Below are 20,422 nucleotides of genomic sequence, written 5' to 3'. Positions count from 1 at the left end.
TAGATATTTTAGTATTTTTCTTCACTCAGGTCTTATTCCTAAACCATGCAAGTAAAATATTTGGGATATTGGATTGTGCTTGCACTGGACTGCTTATCAATTCTTTAACTTCTCTGTGTTTACTGAACTGGTATGAGGGTTCTTGGACTTTTTCCCTGTGTGCTGACTTACTCTCTAATTTGCCTCCTAGCTGGCCCAAGTAGAACTTGGCTAGCCATAACAGGGCATTGTCTACGTGGGGAAGAGGAAAAATGTCCTCTTGCCTCTTGCTTACTCTCTTCTCATGGCCTTTTCTGCTGCCACCAGGTGGCAATCTTGAATTCTGTAGCTACCTCCACAGGCCATCCACATGCCCTGCAGGACTCAGCCAGGTATCTACTTTAGGAAGCGTTTAGTTACTGAATGCAGGGTGAGTGCCCAAGGAAAAAAGACTTCAGGACATGAAATACCGATGCTTAAAGTTCAGTGAAGTTAGTGCTAGTAGGAAAAGGTTGTATAAAATCTTCTAAAAGGATGCACACTCATGAGAATGCCATAGGAGCGGTAGAGTAACAAAGCTACCTGAGATAAAAGCATCAAGCTAGCATCATTAGATGGTCCCTGATCTGTCCATTCCTCCTTGTCCAAGCAACTCTTGTCCACAAATAGCCTGAAGTGCCTGATCCTGCCTAATCTTGGAAGCTAAGCAGGGTTGGGTCTGGTTGAAATCAGTATGGAAGACTCAAATGTTGTGGACCGCCCAGAGATGGGAGACTTAAATGTTGTGAACCACCCTTTTGTCTATGGGTGGTATAGATATGTAGTAGTAGGAGTAGTAATAATAGTAGTAACAGAAGACATCTTACTTGGGTCTCCTGTGCTACCAGCTCTTCACTCTTCCTCTGCTCTAGGATATTTTTCCTTCCTTCTGTTGCTCTTCTCCCTCCTGATGTTTTGCCCCCCACTTTCAACCTCTCAAATGTTTGGTTTCGCTTTCCCAGTTCCAACCAACTGGGAAAACAGTTTCTTGCTCATTTCTGCAGCCAGCTTTGTGTTTCCTGAACACCCGCCCTGACCCTGGTTGAACTGTATACCTTTCTGCTTCCTTGGCTAAGCTTCCCTGAGTCTGTATGCCACGTAACATGTCCCATGTCCTCTGATCATGTGCTGTTCTCAGTAGCATGCGTGCCAAAGCAGCATAGAAACTCCATAGTACAGAGTTCTTCCATCCTTGCTCTTGACTGCTTGGCCCTAGCTCTTAATGGAAGCCCTGCAAGGAGATATTGGGCAGGGCTGAACACTGACAAGGTGGGAGAGAGAGAGCCAAGGAAGACACCCATGATGGCTTGGAGAACTGGCGCTATAGATTCATCCACTCCCTCTTCCTTTCTTGCGCAGTTTATATGCCCCTCCTTCTATTCTGTCCCTACTTGGCTAACCAAGTTTGTCCGAAACCATGATTTAAAGTCGGTTTGCAGAGTATGGGTGGTTAGACTGATGGTTTGTTCTATTCTTCAAGAAGTTCTTCTCAGGTTCTGAGTGCTGGAGTTTCTGGAAGTAGACATTCACCAAGCAGTGACTTCTCACTGAACAGAGAAGCAAATCACAGAATAAATGGGGAGAGTTTAGCTGCTTCTAGATTAAGTCTGTTTTTCCATACCATAAAGCCTAATTATAGTTCTTCCAAAGCTGCACAAACACTCTCTAAAAGATAGCTTTTTATGATTCAGAGAAGCTCCAGAGATTTCAGGACTGAGCGATGCAGAGACAGGCCTTCCCTCAGATATCCCTCCCCCTCCCCCAGCCAGGCTTTGTGTGTTAATTTCAACACATTGAATTGGGCCCAGACTACAACAGATGGCCAATGCAGCTGTTGAAGGATCGGCGTGGTGTGAAATTGCACTCCTTGGTAGGTCGTCTTCTTTCCTCTACCTTCAACTACAGAAAACTCTGAAAGGAAGCTTGATTGAAAGGTTAGGTAAGCCAGTCCACCCCTTTCGGCTTGGTCTTCACCCTAGTTTCCCTTAGAGACCACAGAACACAATGTCCAATTTGAGCCAGAAGGAGTGCTAAGTCACAGAAGTAACGGTTGTGTGATTTTAAGCAAGTTTGTGGCAAGAGGAAGACTTTATGAGGAGTGGTGATGTAAAAGGCAAGAAAGGGGATGCGTTTAATAGCTTAACACAGAACTACAAAGAACATATGGCTGGGGGGGGGGGGCATTTCATCTTTGCCATTTTCTTTATATCCTACGTACAGGCACACTTGTTTGAAATTCTAATTCCATCAGAATCAAGTCTCCAAAACATATTTGGCCTAAGGCAATTGCAGGTAAGCGCCTTACAGAAAGTTCGGCTGACATTGCTTCTTTGACAACAACATTGGATAAAGAGCCATTTACATTTCATTCATAAGGACAGAGCGATACGGAAACCAGGGCACAGCTTTCATGAGGTCTGAGAGATATGGCAATCGGGACGGGGTTGGCGGAATGCGTGTTCCTGAAAGTCTTGTTCAAGAAACACCACTCAGCCAAAGCCTTTGTTAATACTAGTGTTCTTTCAGCCTGACACGACTATCACTCTTTGAAGGGATCCCTATGATGCATTTTTCTTTCAGGCTTCAAAGAAGGAAATGGGGACAGGTGTGTGATACTATCCATAGCAATGCTGACGCGTCCAGTTTCTCAGAGATTTGCTTCGTGCTTGGAGGAGTCTTCCAGTTCCCCGCCCCCTTCTCATTTCTTGCATTCCTCTTGAGGGGAAGTTTTAGGGATTATCCTATTGTTGCAAAGTGACTCGGGGTGTTGTGTGTGCTTTTATTTCTGGTACACATCCTTGCAACCTGGGGGCTGCCCACATTTCTGGAGCTGAAAGAACCCATGGAAGTAGTAAAGATATTGCATTTTCTCCTCCTCCTGCCTTAATTGGTTGCGGGGTTTGATGATGAGAAAGCACTATACAGGCAGTCCCGCCACCATGAACCATTTTCATAACAAAGGCAAGTATAAGAACACTGCATTCTTGAAACCTTCACCCTGGTACTTTTCTCCCTTGAAAATATGATTGCCATTCATTTCCTATCACATTTAATGAGAAAGTAGCAAAGTGGAAGATGTTTTGGACATGGCACAATTAGTTAGTCTCCAAGTTTTACTGCTCTTTTCCCAGCCCTACTCTGCTTCCCATTTCTGATTCAAGATGGATGAAATTCTGCTGAATCCTGAAGCGAGAATAACTGGGCTACTTTGGGCTGATACTTCGGCTTCCCAGGGTGAAGCAGCTTCTGGAGTATGTCTGGGGAAAACTGTGGGTGGTTTCATGGAGAATTGCAGATTAGTAGAGTTGGAAGGGGCCAGGAAGTCCATCAGGTCCAACCCCTTGCTCCAAGTTAAACCATCCTTCTTAGATGACTCTCCAGTTACATCTTGAATGTCTCCAGTGTGGGAGACCCCGCCTCCCTAGGTCTTGGGTTACATTGTTGTGTTGCCCTAAGAGTCAGGACTTTTTCCCTGTTATCTAGCATCCTATTCCATGTCCCATTGTTCTGTATCCTGCACTCTGGGGTGACCCGGAAAAGAGCCTCGACCTTTCAAGTATGTGAGGGGATACCACACAGAGGTGGGTCATGACCTTTTTTCTCCTGCAGTGGAGGGCAGGATGTGTTCCAATGGAACCAAGATTTAGAGTGGATGCAAGGAAGTACTTCCTGATGGTGAGGACCCCCAGGGTATGGAATGGGCTTCCACGGGAGGTGGTTGAGGCCCCATCAGTGAGGGTGTTCTAGGACAGGCTGGACATGCAAATGGTAGGCATGTCATGAGTGGAACTGGCTGGAGCCGGGGGTCAGACTAGATGGCCCAGGAGGCCCCTTCTGACTCTCTCTGTTTCTATGAATCCCCACTGCTTATGTTGCTGTTGTATGATGTCAAGTCATCTTCTACTTATGGAGACCCTACGAATGAAAGTTCTCCAAAATGTGCTGGCTATGCCAGTGCTGCCCAGCTCTCCTAAGTTCAAGAGGCTTCCTTGGTGGAGTCAATTCATCTCACATCTGGTCTTCCTCTTCTTTCCCTAGCAGGGTTGTCTTCTCCAGGGAGTGCTGTCTTCTCGTGATGTTCTAGTATATACATTGGCATATTAATGACATTTTAAGAGATCCCTTCAGAACAGACTCATCAGACTCCCATCCCACTTGGAGTGTATCTGTACTATGTCATCGCAGCTAGCATAGCTTAGCGTTCATGCAATGTCTTGCCCTTTGTGTTTCCCTGAAGAGGGATTTTAACAGTCCTGTGTGCTGCTCCGAAATATCAAATTAATGTTTTGTTGCATTTCAATAATCATTTGAAAGAATGTATTAAGATAACCAAGCTGCGTGCCAAACTCAGGGTGTTCTTGTGCAAGCGAGGAGATAAACGACAGGTTTGACAACGGCATACTTGTTTCTCTCACATGGGTTGCTTAGCAACCACATCAAAGCCATCAAATGGGGAAGAGAATAACAAAACGGGCTGATTCTTTCTTCATTAACTGCTGCCAACCCTGCCCCCCTCCCACCCCCCAAAAAAGTGGGGGATAGGAAGAACATTTCAGGGTAACGAGATAATGAATTCTGGACATCTCTGATCTGGAGCCATGAGGAAGATGCAAATGTTGACTGGCATTTGACAGAGGCACATGGGATGTGGATTAACACAGAAGCTGCCTCGTGCCGCAGGATCTGTCCAGCCAGCTCTGACTGGCAGCAGCTGTCCTGCATTTCAGGAAGGGTCTGGTCTCACATCATCATCTCCTTTTAACGGGAGGTATCACGGACTGGACATGGAACTAGTGAGGCACAAAATACAGGCTTTACCTCTGTGTCAGGTTCCTCCTCAGAGCTGTCCCTATTCCTGAGAAGACTTTGTCAGCACTGTTGTCACGAAGCAAGGGATGAAATTCTAAAGACTCTGGAATGGGCAGGGAGTCCCACTTTCCTACCCTCTGTGCCATGGTTTAAGACCCTCTTTGCTTCCGCTGTTGTGGTACTCACCCGAACAAGCATGGCTGATACTAATACTGTGAGCTTTCTGCACTGCCAACCAGGGTGCCAATACCCCTGAAAGGTGCTCCATGATTAACAGTGTCCATTCCAGGGCTATTGCGTAGGGGGAAGATGGCCACCCATCATGGGGACATCCATCTTTTTTCCATGCAGCACCCCTGGTAAGGACACGTATTGGTGTAATGGTGACACATTTATATTGTGGAAGGAACGTGAGTTCACTTTTGAAGTTAAAGCAAGAAAGATGTTTCCAGCTTCCTCATGCAACATACAAGTTTCATGCTTACATGTCCTTGTCCTTACACACAAGCACAGACGTGCAAAATTCATACTACAGAATTAGAATGCATCCCAATCCATACGTCTTTAGAATCAGCATGCATCCCAAAGCCACACATTTTCAGGAGCAGAGGATTAGAACTCAGTAAGAGAAGGACTCAATCCAAATTGCACAGACTCAGCTTAACTCACCCTTCTTGAGTTGAATTCTCCGTGAATTCATGAGTTATCGCATCACTATGGACAATGGTAAACTCAGGACTCCGGCCACCTTTACGTTAGGCAGAAGCCAAGAGTAGAAGTCTTTTCTCAGTAGCTTCTGTTCGTTCCCACCTGCAATGGCAACTTCAAAAGAGATGGAGAGTACAGTTCTAGGTATGTTCCGACATGGGGGGGAAATGGCTGGGGAATGCTGGGAGTTGCAGACCTTTCTCCTGGCTAAACAAGCTTAGGATCAACCCCTAAGCCTGCTATGACCTTTTCCTCATGATTCAGAAGTATTAATGGGTTCTGAAGCAGAATTTTGGAATGCTTCTCACAAGGGTTCTAGCCAGCCAGTCATGTCCTTTTTCAGGACATCCCATCCCATCCCATCCCACCCTCCTTTTGCAACTGACACTCAGCATTCTATAACAAAGGTGGGCAGCCAGATATCTTGGCCTACAAGTCCCATCAGCTTAGCCAGCAGCAAGGGAAGATGGAAGTTGCAGACCATGTTGTCCCCTCCTGCGGCTGCTATGGTTACAAAGGATATTCAGTTCTCATGGAGTTATGCCCCCCTCCCCCCAGGAGACTTTAAAGAGATTAAAAAAATATTCAATGTCCTCTTGGCGATGCTGATAACACTCTCATGCTTCATGGACCTGATTTGATTCCATCTCTTTTAGCATTCATGACCCGCCTTTGCAGTTGAAAGGAGAGATCGTGATCTATCACCCTCAATTATTATGCAGATTATGAATCTGAGTTGCATCTAAAATACACCTCCAGAGGTGAGGAAGCAACAAACAACCAAAAAATAACCTCTTAGGTCTCTTCAAGATGATGCATTCCTTTAATAGACTTCAGAGAGACTATTTATGGGTCCAGCAAGCAGAGGTACAGGTGGAGTAAAGATGCGTCCACGAGGCACTGTGAATCAGGCTGGCCACAAAAAGCCGTCAACGCGGAGGTCTGCCTTTGGCTTGGGGGAACTGCACACTTGGACCTCATCTCCATGGAGATCCTCACGACCTATGTCTGCTGAGCAAGGATGGAGAGCAAAATTATCCAGTTCTGGAACTCAGGTGTCCTTTGAGTGAGAAGGCTATCATGCTAGGGATCATCGAAAGCAGCAGAAGGGGAAGACGAAATATGAGATGGATGGACTCCCTCAAGGAATCCACAGCCTGGAATTTAGAAGCACTGGGCAGGGCTGTCCTCGATGGGACCTTCTGCAGGGCTTTCACTCATCGGGTTACCGTAAGTTAGAGGTGATTTGATGGTACAGAACAACAATGGACTGAGTGAGAATCAGGAACCAGAAGCCCGGAGTGGCCCTTTAAGCTGGAAAAAAACAGACCCTGTGGTTGTCTGGGCAATATTTCGGCCTCACCAGGAGGTCTTTAAATGCTTTTCAGTCTAGGGGAGCAAAGGACAAGCCAGAATAAGGTACTTGATGCAGTCTTAATTTTCTCTGCAATCGTTTTTTCTGTACTGGCTTCTGGAGTAAGTTACATCAGAGGGTGCAGGATAACTCATGGCACCCGGGAATCCCACACTGTCCTCTCACTGTCCTGCAGCTGAGCCAAAGCAGCTCCAGCCACGAATAAGAATCCCCACACCATCCAAAACCTTCCGGCATGTTGTCTGTTTTACCAGAGGGTGCCGTATGAGCATCAGAATTCGTATCCATGGGCATCCTCCATTATTTTTCCTCACTCCCTCTCAAAGCTGGCCAAGTTGGTGTCCATTGCTCAGTCCTGCAGAAGCAAAGCCCAAGGTCTGATTATATCCCGGGTGATTCCTGAATCTCCTACCATATTGCTCCATTGGATGATCCTGAGTTTTAGTATTATGAAATTTGTTTGCTACCTTTTTTATAGTTTGATGAGCCTTCTATTCTGCATGGCCCCTGGTTCTCCATGAAAAAGCTCCAAAGACCCATCAAGCTAGCATGTTGAGTCACTTGTGGCTGGATGAATGACCACATGTGGAAGTAGAGCAGAACTTGAGGGCCTTCAGGACCCCTTCCAACTCTACTTCTACTTTACTCCACTCTTCTACTCTTCTAAAAATTGTAAGCTTTCCTCGTAGGGGATTAAGTTCACTTGCTCCTTTTCTAGATCTGTGGTTCAGTCTTAGCAAAGCAGAATTCATTCACAAGGTCTTCTATGTTGTCTTCCTTGCCTTTCTCCTTTCCTTCCTTTCGAATCTCACCCCTTGATAATAATACTTCTGAAAGAGTGGAAAAAGGAAAACTATGTTCAAAAGGATGCAAGGGACAATAGTTCTGCCCATTTCATCCATTGGAATTAAGTTTGTCTCAGCAAAAATCAGAATTAATGAGCCAATGAGAAACTTCTTTAATAGGGTTGCTAAGGCTTTCCTTTCTTGAAAAAAAAATCAAGGAAAAGGCTGCAGTAATGCATTTCTGATTTACTATAATCTTCCCAGAGTTAGATTTAATATATAGCAGACAAGATATTGTATGAGAATAATTTTCTATTTCAGTGCCTTGTGGGGTTTTTCCCCCTCTCAAAGTAATATGAAGTGTCTTTTACCTTACGATCAATGCAGGTGTTGAAAAATATTTCTATTTCTTTTGAATAAGGACTGAGAAAGCTGAGCTGCAAATAAATATTGAGGGAAAGAATGGAGAAGTTAGCTTTTTTATACCTCACCTCAGCAAAATGCTCAAGGCACCTCACAGCTGTCAAAAGTGAAACAATGCAATTAGCAATAAAATAGCCTAAACAAGATGGCAGTCCTTACTGATCAGTTGATTGTGGAGCTCCTTCTAGGCCAATTTTCTATATGGAAGAATTTATGAGCTTGGAGGATCCCTCAAGGAGGGAAGCTTTATCACAGGGGTCTTTCATTTTCCAACATTTTGGGCATGGAAATGTATAGGAGATAGAATCCAAGCGCCCATGGGGTTTCATGTAATTCAGATTCTGGGAGTGAAATCCTATGAATTTATATGCAGCTGAGTGTCCCATTGAACCTGTTGGGACTGTCCTACAATTGTGTTGGAAGTGCAGACATTAAGTGCACAAAGAACAGATAATTCCAGGTGACGCAAGGGACCAGGGCAGCCATGGGCTATCAAGAAAGTATGGACGTAGTCCAGCTTATTATTGCTTATTCATAGAGTTTGGTCCTGAAAATTAGTCCATGTATTGTGGTGGTGGTGTTAGTAGTTGTGAAGTCATGTCCAACCCAGCGCGACCCCATGGACAACTTTCCTCCAGGACTTCCTGTCCTCCACTTTCCCCTGGAGTCCACCCAAGCTCACACCCACCTTCCCCTTGAGTCCATCCAGCCACCTCATCCTCTGCCGTCCCCTTCTTCTTTTGCCATCTATTGTTCCCAGCATCAGGCTCTTCTCCAGGGAGTCCTTCCTTCTCATTAGGTGGCCAAAGCATTTGAGTTTCATCTTCAGCATCTGGCCTTCTAAAGAGCAGTCAGGGTCGATCTCCTCTAGGACTGACCGGTTGATTGCCTTGCGGTCCAAGGGACTCGCAGGAGTCTCCTCCAGCACCACAATTCAAAGGCCTCAATCCTTTGGCGCCCAGCCTTCCTTATGGTCCAGCTTTTGCAGCCATACATTGCAACTGGGAAAACCATAGCCTTGATGATACGCACTTTTGTCAGCAGGGTGATGTCTCTGCTTTTTAGTATGCTGTCTGGATTTGCCATAGCTTTCCTCCCCAGGAGCAAGGTCTTTTAATTTCTTGGCTACAGTCCCCATCTGCAGTGATCTTGGAGCCCAGGAAAATAAAATCTCCGACTTAATAAAAAAAAATGTGTGATGGAACCCAGAGCAGGCCTCCATTAGGAAGGACTTCTTTACAGTCCCATTTGGCTGAACAAATTCATGGAGGAGGAGTCTATCCATGGCTACTAGCCCTGCTGGCTACCTGCTGCCTTCACGATCAGAGATGAATTGCCGGCATGCACCAGTTGCTGAGGAGCTGGGCAGGTGGAGCTCTTGCTCCCATCCTGCTTGACGGATCCAGTAGACAGTTGTTTTGCCACCATGTGAATGGCGGACTGGATGGACCTTTGGTTTGATCTGGCCGGGGTTTTCTTACATTCTTATATTCTTCTTAGGCCTGGAGAGTGGGAGGAATTTAAAGAGCTGGCAATGTAAAAACTGCACTTGAACCTGAAAGAACCGGTGAAGATCTGTCAAAACTGGGGGAAAACCTTCTGCATGGCCAAGTGTGAGAAACCATTCATTTATTTACTGAACACTTTTTCAGCTTTTATAAGCATGTGATAAGTGTTTGGACTCAGTGAGCCTCTGCAGTACAAAATACACCACATTAAAACAGATTAAAATGCCATAAAAAGCTTACAATACAAATTAAAAAAACTAAATTTAAACTGATTAAAAATACAATAACTTGAAATAAAATCTTGTGATCTGTTCACAGCTAGGAGGCCTCTGTGGATTAATTGAATAACCTGTGGTATGGGACAGTCCTCACTGGGCATTGAGAAGATAGTGAAGTTGGCATCAGGCAGGCCTCGGGGGAGCCCATTCCATAACTGGGGGCCATCACTGAAAAGACCCTTCTCTTTGTTGCCACCAACCAGGAGTCCAACAGAGGCGACAGTCAGGTGGTAGGCTCCAGAATTTGGTCATAGAGTCCAGGTGGATGAAAACTGGGAGAGGCATTTAAATAATGTAAAGTCATTCATATTCGAGCAAAGAAATGGAGTTTTCTGGCTAGTGTACATTTTTAATGTTTAGCCTTTGTGCATTTTTTTCTGTCATCTCTACATTTATCCTATGGCACTAAGCTTACAGAACATCCATTATTAGTATCATATCTGTAATTAGGCCTATCTTGGGGAAATGCAGCTTGTAGCTTTCAGGTTGGTATCTTACAGAAATTGCTTATAAATATAGTGCAGAGACAAGTTTCAGACAACTGATGAAGAAATATGCAACATGGTCACTTTCCTAATTGCTTTTGAATGGATGAGGTTGTCAACGCTTTTTTAGCAGCACAAATAACACTTGGGGAAGTCATGGTTATAAACTTTAAGAATGAGTCAGTAGTTTTCATCATTCCCTGGATTTGATCTTTAAAAATGGGCTTTAGATACATTCGTTAGATCAGTGATTGGGATTACTGGAGAAATCCACAATGGGGCGAAATGAGTTCAGATTTTGCTACAGGCTCGCTGTTCCTGATAGGCAGAATTCACAGACTGTGTTTTCCCCCTGCAATTTTCTGTAAATCTCCCCCACCAACTGTAAATGTGTCTTTTCCATATAGACTAAAATGTGAGAGTGTGCATGGGGGAATGTATATTTTTTGGGGAGGGTGCAGATTTGTACAAATTCGTATGAATTCTTTTCTGCAAAATCTGGCTCTTTGAATGGGCAGATGTCAGATCAAACCTGAACATCCATAACACGTGAAGAGGACAGATTTAGCAAATTTGCACCTTCAGGCTTGGCAGTATAGATCCGCACTGTGTTTAGACAGCAAAAAGACCCAAACCTGCAACCCCCACCCTATGAGTGTCAGTGTATGGCTTTTCAAAGTGTGCCCCATGGATCATCAGGTAGAAGACATGCAGGTGCCCTAATTTGCACAAATGCTGGTTTGCACAAATTGTGCAAGGGCATGCATTGTATAGTCGCAAAGTCGGACCCATTACGACCCCATGAACAACATTCCTCCAGGCTCTCCTCTCCTCCACCAACCCCTGGAGTCCTCCCAAGCCCACACCCACTGCCCCAGTGACCCCATCCAGCCACCTCATCCTCTGCCGTCCCCTCCTTCTCTTGCCTTCAATTGTTCCCAGCATCAGGCTCTTCTCCGGTGAGTCCTTCCTTCTCTTTAGGTGGCTAAAGTAATTGAGTTTCAACTTCAGTAGCTGACCTTCTAAAGAGCAGTCAGGGTTGATTTCAGATTGACTGATTTGATGGACAAAGTGCATGCATCGCTAAGCTGCAAATCTGCGCATTTCAAGCAATTTCATGGAACTCTGAGAAACTTGAACCTTCACCTGCTCTTGGCTGTTAGGTTGCGCATGTGTCGAACACCTCTAGCAACAGAATGAGTTTTCCGGTGTGGTGGATCACTTATCACAAGGATTATTCCCCCTCCCCTATGCACACACACTTAGTGGCTTGCCATCTAAAGGTTCCGCATGTGGAATATTTCAGGTGCCTGGTTGCACAGAGGCAATGGCTCTACCTGCAAACACTCTCCTTGTCTACCTTTCTGTGTTGTCAGCATGAAAAAGGGGGACGCGTTTCTATTGTGTGCAATGCTCAGGAAGTGAATGGAATCCCGCCAGATGTCAAAGCATTTGTAGATCTTGCTTGGCAATTGCAGCCATTTAGCGATTGTCAGCTGGCATCCATCAAAAGTAAATTTTAACTTTATGAGTGAATATGTTGGATTCGTTGGTTGATGTTCAGGTTCTCTGTCTGCAAGCATAAAATACAGCCTGAAATGTTATCATCCTGGCAGGCTTCACCACTGAGCCAGAAGTGGAGAAACTGAAGCCCTCCAGATTTTTTGGATCACATGTCTCATCGTCCCAGCTGGGGCTGATGGGAGTTGGAGTACAACATTTGGAGGACCACAGATTCCCCATCCTTGAAATTAGCACAGGAAATATGTAATTCTGGAACTGAAGGCAGTGTATTCGTCACAGGTTTTCATCCAATAATAGTTTCGTGGATTCCGCTGTAGCCACCAACTTTGTCCTCTTAAAATGTGTATTGATCATTCCTGTCTAAAAATTAGAGGCAAAATTCTAAGCATAATTCAAAACATGACGGGATACCAATTATCAGCTAAGGATAGCTCACATTTTTATAAATAACAGCTCAGCTGTGTATCGTCCAACAATGGAAATCAATAGAGCCACCAAGAACAAGTCTGTTTTTTCTTTAAAAATCAGGATACTGCTTTTCTCACAGCATGTGTACATTTGGAAAAGAAATGTGAAAACTCATGTAGTTTTGAAAAATGCACCCAATCAATGAGAGGAGGATGTACATGTTTCAGAAATGCACACCATTGTGAATGAAAATGCATGTGGATTTTCATGCAATGAGAAAACACAAAACGAAGCTCACCATCTGATAGGGCCTTGAGGCAGAAGGAGCTATGAGGTGGAACCTGAAATTTGACAAGCACCCCTCCACTTCTTTGCTCCTCTGGAAAGGAGCAGTGATCTTTCTTTCCGAGTCCAGATTGTATTATTTCTGAACTCAGTTGAGCAGAGATGGTTGGGAGAGAGAATGTTCCACAATCTGGTTAGCGATGTTGTTATGTGCCATCAAGTCATCTCCGACTTATGGTGACCCTATGAATGGAAACCCTCCGAGATGTCCCATCCATGACATCCCTGTTTAGCTGTTCTAGATTCAAGGCAGTGGCACCCTTGATGGATTCCATCCATCTCATCTCTGGTCTTCCTTTCCTTCTGTCTTCAACTTTCCCTAGCATGATGGTCTTCTCCAGGGAACATTGATTTACTTAGGATTATTAGGGATGCAGGTGGTGCAGTGGGTTAAACCGCTGTGCTGCTGGGCTGGTTGATTGAAAGGTCACTGGTTCGAATTCGCACAACGGGGTGAGCTCCCGTTGCTCCGTCCCAGCTCCTGCCAACCTTGTAGTTCGAAAGCATCCAAATGTGAGTAGATGAAAAGGTACCACTTCAGTGGGCAGGTAACAGCGTTCCATGCACTTTGGTGTTTAGTCATGCCGGCCACATGACAACAGAGACTGTCTGGTGACAAACAGTGGCTCCCTCGGCTAGGAAACAGAGATGAGCACCACCCCCAAAAGTCAGACACAACTGGACGTAACGTCAAGGGGAAACCTTTACCTTTACCTTTACCTTTACCTATGTGTGTTTCTTAATGAAATCTTGAATCCTTTGTTAGAAAGGAATATCAACTCCAGAAAGTCCAAGAAAGGGGTTAGCCACACATGAGGCTTAGATGATTGAACCAGGCTTAATTGATTCTTGGAAAATTCTGCATCTGGAAGAGATGCATACACATATTTTTTCTGACCATCTTAATTGCTTTTGGTTAGACTACTTTCTGGTTTCTGCTTTTCTGATACACTTAATGAAAGTCCTGCACTGACCAGGGATTCAGTCTACTGGGCATATTGGTCCCTTAGACTGGACATGCACATGGTGGGCATGTTGTGAGCAGAGTCGGCTGGAGTCGGGGTCAAACTAGATGGCCCAGGAGACCGACCCCTTCTGACTCGCTCTGTTTCTATGCTTCTACGTTTCTATACAAGCACCACTGAATCACCTCAGCTGGACAGGTTTCTAAATGAGTGGCATAAATAATTTTCAAGTCTGTTTTCCTCCAAGCTTTTCACTTCTATATTCTTGAATTGAGTTCTCTCTCACCATTGTGTGACTGTGACTCCCAAGTCTGGTAAGAGGTTCCAACTATCAAACTATTTCACCAATTAATGTTAGAATTAAAACTATGGCATCCAGTTTGGCCAATAGATTGCCATGAATGATTAAACCTTAGCCCAGGTAGGAATTGTTAAAATCCTAGTGGATCTATCAGCCTAGCATCCTCCATTGTTCCATTTTTATTTCCCTCCCAAATTTTTAGAGAGCTCTGTGTCAGCCCATGTGAAAAACAGCTCTTCTGAAAAGATTGCTTAGAGCCAATTTAGCATCTTTGCAATCCCACAGAGAGCTGAAAATGCCCTTGACCTCGGCCTAGGAAGAGTAAACCCATCACAGCATCAAAGCTTTGATGACGGCCCTTCCCCGCCTCACTAAATCACGCTCTTGCCTCCATAACCTCCTCCAGTTCCCAGGTAAACACACCTGCTAGGGCTTCTTCATTGCTCACCACTGGGACTTCCACCTATTTCTCTCCCCTGTGAGCTTTTCCTGGTTGCCTAGGCAGCGAAACGTGCCATCTCTGTTCTGTGCTCATTGCTTTGGAAGAGTGGCAAGGATTTTTGGACTGAACATCAAGCGAGAGGTTGGAGGCAGTGAATCCTGGGGGTGTTTACTTGGGGCTGAATCGCATTTACTTGGGGGTGTTTACTTGGGGCTGAATCGCATAGTAAGCAGCTAACGGCTGCAGGTTGTGACATTCAGTACAATAGTCATTTTTCAAAGAACAGGAAGCCTCCCAGTTGTTATGGAACTGCTCTCCCAACCTAAGAGGTATAGGCTTTGTTGAATATTGCCGCAAGAGGTTTTACTTAAAATAAATGTAAATATTGAAGGCTGTTCCAGTTTCACTGAACATATGCAAAGTACCCACAAAAGTAAAATATAAACGAGCAGTGAGAAACTGCTTACTTGCAAAATTGAAGCCTTTTCAGGCTGGATTCCAAATCTGAACCACAGAAAGGACAAATGTTAGAAAAACCTGAAATGGGTTTAAAGGAGAGCATTTCTGTGTATCTGGCATGTGGATCCTGCAATGGAGGAGCAGCAGTGATTCTGGACCTTTAAGGACTCTTTTTCCACAGAATTGTATGCAAAAGCAGCCAAGTGACTGGAAAGCATGAGAATTCGTTTACCATTTTAAATCACACACAATGTTTTCTGACTTACCTCTTTGTGTTTTTGTTGCCTGATGAGCTAAGAAAAATATTCAACATGTTATGTGCCAGGTAAACTTCTTTGCATACTTTTCAGAAAAGGGAAAAATCTGATTCTGTCAAGGAGTGGGCGAGAGAATTAATGAGCCCAGCCGTTTGCAGAATACACACAGAATAGATTAAATGGAAACCCTGAGACATTTTCCATATTTCACGCTCTCTCCATGTGACACATTCCCTTATTTATCTATTTAGAAGCACAGGTGTGCCTGCAGAGTTGATTTTAGAAATCACACAGAAGGAGGGATAATGGCTTTTGGATTCAGGTGGTTTCTTCGTGGGTTGGAAAGTAATTAATCACCCCTCCCTTCATCCAGGCTGACAGCTGTCAATCGCTCAAGCTTGACACACTGCCAGGGGAGGGGAACCCTGCAAGGGACCTCCATTCCCTGCAGAATCAGATCTTGCTATCCTTTTTCCTGACACCTAGACCCCTTCCCATCTTCACCGGAGCCGCATTCCTAGGAGCATTTGCCCCTCAGAGAGCAGGATTGCTTCGAAAGGGCTCTTTTCCTTAGGGCAAGTCAAAAACAAACATCTGATTTCTGGTCAGTCTTGCTAGAACCTTGCTAGAACATGCAACCCTTTTTTTTCTCTTCTGAGTAACCAATTTTTAGAAAGCACAGATCTTTAACCTGATCCCTCCCTAATCTTCCAAAATCCATGATTAGGAAGATGGACCACAGCATTTACAAATTGGTAGTGGAATTTAATCTGCCTTTAAGTTGTCATTTAGATTCCAAGGCTCTGATTAAATTCTATAATAGCAAGTCATAAATCTACCGAATTTGTGCCAAGTGGGAGAATGAAGACACCTGTGGCTGGTACAAATAGCCCGGGCCTCTCATTTCAAATGTTAAGGATGTCCACATGGTGGGCACGTCATGAGCGGAGCCGGCTGGTGCTGGAGGTCAGACTAGATGGCCTGGGAGGCCCCTTCTGACTCTATGTCTCTATGTCTCTATGTTTTTCACCATTCTGCTTCTGATCTGAGTATGCTCCTTCAGGCAGGAAGAAAATGCATGTTGACCTGGTATTGCATTTACAGGTGCAAAAATAAAAGTATTTTTTCCGAATCATGAGAAGTAACAGTTCTCCTATACTGCTCACTGGTCAGACCTCACCTGGAATACTGTGTCCAGTTCTGGGCACCAGGATTTAAGGAAAATTAGAAAAGGTTTGGAGGAAGGCAGTGAAAATGATCCAGAGTTTGGGAAGACTGCCCTATGAGGAGGGACTGAGGGAACTGGACATGTTCAGCCATGAGAAAAGAAGATGGAGAGGGACATGATATCCCTTTATAAGTACCTGTCATAAAGAGGATGGTCAAGATTTCGTCTCATTGACACCAGAGTGCAGGACATGGAATGATCAACTCAAGTTGTGGAAACTCAGGTTCAGGCTAGTTATCAGAAAAGGTTTCCTTACTGTCAGATCAATACAGCAGTGGAACCAGCTGCCTGGAGAGCATTCCCACACTGGAGGCATTCAAGATGCAACTGGTGCAAATTGGTGTCCTGCACCAGCAGGGGGCTGGACCCACGGCCCCTTCCAGCTCTCCTCTTCTATGATGCTATGCTTCTATGAACACATCCCCTCTGGCCCTTTGCAGCTGTTCCATGATGCACAGCAGGCTCCAATGCATGGTTTTGTCTTTGCATGTGCAACCAACCTCCGTATCTCTTAGAACAACCTTGCTGGTAGCCAGGCTCATAATTACAGGGCTACCGACCGCATGTAAAACTGAGCAATTCCAGCTGATGCAAATCAATCCAGTGCATTCATAGCAAAGGCTCTTTTGAATTGGGTCACTGCCTCGAGATCCCAAAGTACCTACTCATATTATACTGCCCATAAATTACAAAAGGATCTAAAATGGGCTCTTAGCCCATTATGTTTTAATTTCCACTTGAATGGGGACACTGCATTATGATACAAAAAAACTGAATACCAAATTCTTGTAAGAGCTGACTCTTACCCTGCGTTGCATCAATAGCTTTACCTTTCTTGTGTGTCTTGAATTATAAATGATCTGCTTAATTTGTGAATGCATTGGAACAACTTAGCTAACAAAGTAACATCTATGGAGTTTTAAAAAAAAACAACTCCCCTGTTACACAGGGAAGCTAGATAAAAATGGATCTTTTATTTATAATTCATCCAAATGCATCATCTGAAAGGTAGTTTGGTTATTTGTCTAAGAAGTTTGTGGTATCTGCATCCTTCCAAGCTTTGTGTAAAAATGTCACAGACTGTACTTCCTGAAATGCGATAGCTGAATGATGTTGCTTTTAAGGAAATGACTTATTTAAAAAATCATTGTTCCAGTAACACATTTGAGAACAAAAATGCTAAAGAGAGAGCTGTGTATTTTCTATTAAAGAATAGAAAAGTATTTTTATTGTTATTGCACACAGGAGGAGAACATGAAAGCATGAGCAAATCTACCTTTTTAACATCATGCATTTATTTCCTAGCAATGTGGAGGTAAAGGAAATTAATGTTTGATCACGGTTCAAAGTCAGGAGTACGTTTGATTGCAATATTTACAAATATGATCACATCCCCAAAAGGCACATACATAATTTGTGTTGATGTGCCTCATTACAAGCTGATGTAATTTATTCCACTTGCCAGTGAATTCTGTCTGTCATATTTTATTATACTCTTACTGCTAATTTCTCATGAAAACCATGTAGTTCATTCTGAATTTTGCAACTGTAGTGCTGAAGTCTTGCAATTCTGGAAGAATAGTTCTGGCAGCACAGTGCTCGTTAATTAGCAAATGCCTTGTTTTAAAGTGGTAATTTTCTGAAACCAGTGAGAGAATATTCCAGTTTTTTTGGGGTGCGAGGGGGAGGATTAGTGCAAAACAGAAAAGTCAAAATTTCCCAGCTCAAAATGCAGAGAAGAGTTCCCTGCTGACCCATGTTTTTGCTTAGGGCTCCATCAGGACGAACGTTTTCCATTCCGATAGAGCTTGGAAGAGCAATCTTCATCCCCAGTGAATTCAGGAGAGGAGGACTAGGATGGCATAGGATGCAACTCCGTCAACAGGGAGGATCTCACTGATGGCATGGCATACGCACAGAAGACTCTGCAGGTGTAGAAGCTCTTGGAGGACAGGAAGATGGAACGGTCTCGGGGAGACATTCCAGAGAGGCATGAGGCTGCAAGCAAAACGGACAGTGCTCCTCTCACAGTGGGAAGGAGGAAAGCAGTGAAAACAAGTCCTGCTAACTCTTCTATTTTGTTTACTAGTTTCCATTAATTAGTGGGATCTTCTCAGTGAAGCCCAGAGACCCTCTTCCCAGATAAACGCAGTGGCAACCTTCGAACCTTTGAATGGCACGGGAGCAATGCCAAGCCAGGATTGCTGCCTTGTTTAACTGGAGAGAGACCCTCCTCTTCCTCAGTGAAGACGGAAACTGTCCAGTGTTTCCAGACTCCTGTATGGCCCAGGATTAACTCCCAGCCTTTTCCCGGGCATCCAGGCTTCAGTTTGGGCCCCTGCTCAGGGATTAACTCCCCTTCTGAAGAAGCCAGTAAGCTGTTCAAGAAAAAACACCACTCTTTGGTGTTCTATATATAGATTGGCTCAAAAGCTGAAACTCTAATGACTGGTTTTTGTCTGTTGGGCACTCGGATTCCCACCAGCAGCAAGCATTGCCCAAGGAGGTGATTATTCTCTGGTCTTTGCAAATCCCATTACAGTTATAATGTAAAGAAAGTTTTCTATGATTCTTTGCTAAGTACAACTATTAAGAAAGGCCGTGAGCAACCTTCAGTATGATTGCAGTGTGTGGTCTGTACCTATAACACACTCTTTTTTAAATGCAACTAGCTTTTGCTTCATGTACGGGAATTGGAGCGGCTGTGTTTTTCCAGTATATTTTGTGGTACCCACTCATCATACCGAAACTATTTAGAAACATGGATTAGGTATGATGAATCCAGGCCACCTAGAAAATGGAAGATGCCATAACTGATGCAAAGGTGATGCGTGTGGTTCAATTTCTTCGTTGCCTTCCAAGAAGATGCCATAACTGATGCAAAGGTGATGCGTGTGGTTCAATTTCTTCGTTGCCTTCCAAGAGGACCAAGAGAGTTTTGCGCAGTTTGGCCTCCTGGGAGATGCCATGTTGGCTTCGTGGTGCTGGTCTCCAAAGGGGAAGGCCAAGTGCTCTCACAGGGCTGTTCTCAATGCTGGTCTCCAGGTTGTCAAGAGATTGTCCTGTCTTCCTAACCGCATTTACTTTCTGCTTTTCATTAGCATTTGGCTGGAGATCCACGGCCAGGATAGGACAACATGTTTCCTTAAAAAATAATAATAGTCAGCATTCGGGGTACCATTCCAAGGGAAAGCTGTTCAATAGGAGTTTTGGCTGTGCTCGGAGTTGGCAAATGGTGTTTTCTCTGAGTCAATGCTTTTGTTCCATTTTCCTAGCTGCAGGCGTATTTACTTTGTCCTTTTCTGTCCCTGGATGCTAAACCTCTCGGCAAGAGCTTGGTCCTACCCTGTCCTCCCAATCCTCGTGCCTTGGAGGACATCAGTAATTCCATAACCACCTAAATGATGTCATCCTTTATGGCTGCAAATTAAAAAATGCTGTGTACACAACACTTGTGTTTCCTCCAGAAATTGAACGCTTGTGGGTGGGAACTGAATAATCACAGCAGTGCGAACTTGAGCCTTTCACTCTTGGCAAAGGTGGGCACAGGCAGTGAGTTTTGTGTGCCATCAAGCCGTCTCCAACTTTTTGTGACCCCAGGCAGAAAAGCTCTCCAAAATGTCTTGTCCATGAAGTCCTACTCTGCTCTTCTAAATTCTTTTTTTTTTAATAAGTTTTATTTGAAATTATAATCCTAAAAAACAAACAAACAAACAAAAACTAAAAACAACATCCATAATCAAAAACGTTGGGCCCGCTGGGTCAGCCCCCACACCCTTCTTTTTCCATTTAGGATAACTCAAAAACATATTTAAATCTATGCAAAGTCCTGTTTCTCTAGCCAATAATAAAAAGAGTCCCAAGTTTGATAGAAGTCAGTATCTTCTTTCTCCTTCAATGATAAAGTTAATCTATCCATTTCTGCACAGTCCAGAATCTTTTTTAGAATCAGTTCCTCAGTGGGTCTGCTCTTCTAAATTCAAGGTTGTGGGTTCCTGTATGGAATCTATACAGCCACCAGAGTAAAAAGATGGGAGTCCAAATAGTCTGTTTGGACTATTGCAATGCACTGTATGTGGGGCTGCCCTTGAAGACGGTCCAGAT

The sequence above is a fragment of the Varanus komodoensis genome, unplaced genomic scaffold (assembly GCF_004798865.1).
Source record: "Varanus komodoensis strain SLA01 unplaced genomic scaffold, ASM479886v1 scaffold20_1, whole genome shotgun sequence".
Classification (NCBI taxonomy): Eukaryota; Metazoa; Chordata; class Lepidosauria; order Squamata; family Varanidae; genus Varanus; species Varanus komodoensis.
Note: the sequence above shows the minus strand (reverse complement) of the source record.